We start from the raw sequence: 507 nt of genomic DNA, 5'->3' as shown, positions 1-507 counted from the left end.
GATACACGGGCAAACTAGCCCAAACTTTGCATGTAAGGCCGATTCACGTATTTCTTCTATATATATATTCTTCAAGCCCATCTTGATCACGGCCCACCTCTGACTCGGTCAAATTCCGGTGATAACAACTGCTCATGGAACTGCTCTTCCAACTGCTTCCAAGTCCGGATTGAGTTTGGTGGCAGCGATGTGTGCCACCCGAAAGCCGATCCTGTGAGGGACTGTGCGAAGAACCTCACACGCAGCTCGTCTGATGCTGAGATCGTGCCCAGCTGTGCCAAATATCGGCTCACATGCTCGATGGAGCTGGAACCATCTGATCCGCTGAACTTTGTGAAATCAGGGAGCCGGTATTTGGGTGGTAGTGGGATCAATTCGTACTCATTAGGGTACGGCTTGGAATAGCCGATTGTCCTCCTTTTCGGCATCATGCCGAACTGATCTTTCAGAATTGTACAAATCTGATCCGCGGTGATGGCCGCAGGCGTCGAACTCTGAAGGTTCGCC

The sequence above is a fragment of the Lolium rigidum genome, chromosome 4, assembly GCF_022539505.1.
Source record: "Lolium rigidum isolate FL_2022 chromosome 4, APGP_CSIRO_Lrig_0.1, whole genome shotgun sequence".
Lineage (NCBI taxonomy): Eukaryota > Viridiplantae > Streptophyta > Magnoliopsida > Poales > Poaceae > Lolium > Lolium rigidum.
This window is presented reverse-complemented; position numbering follows the sequence as displayed.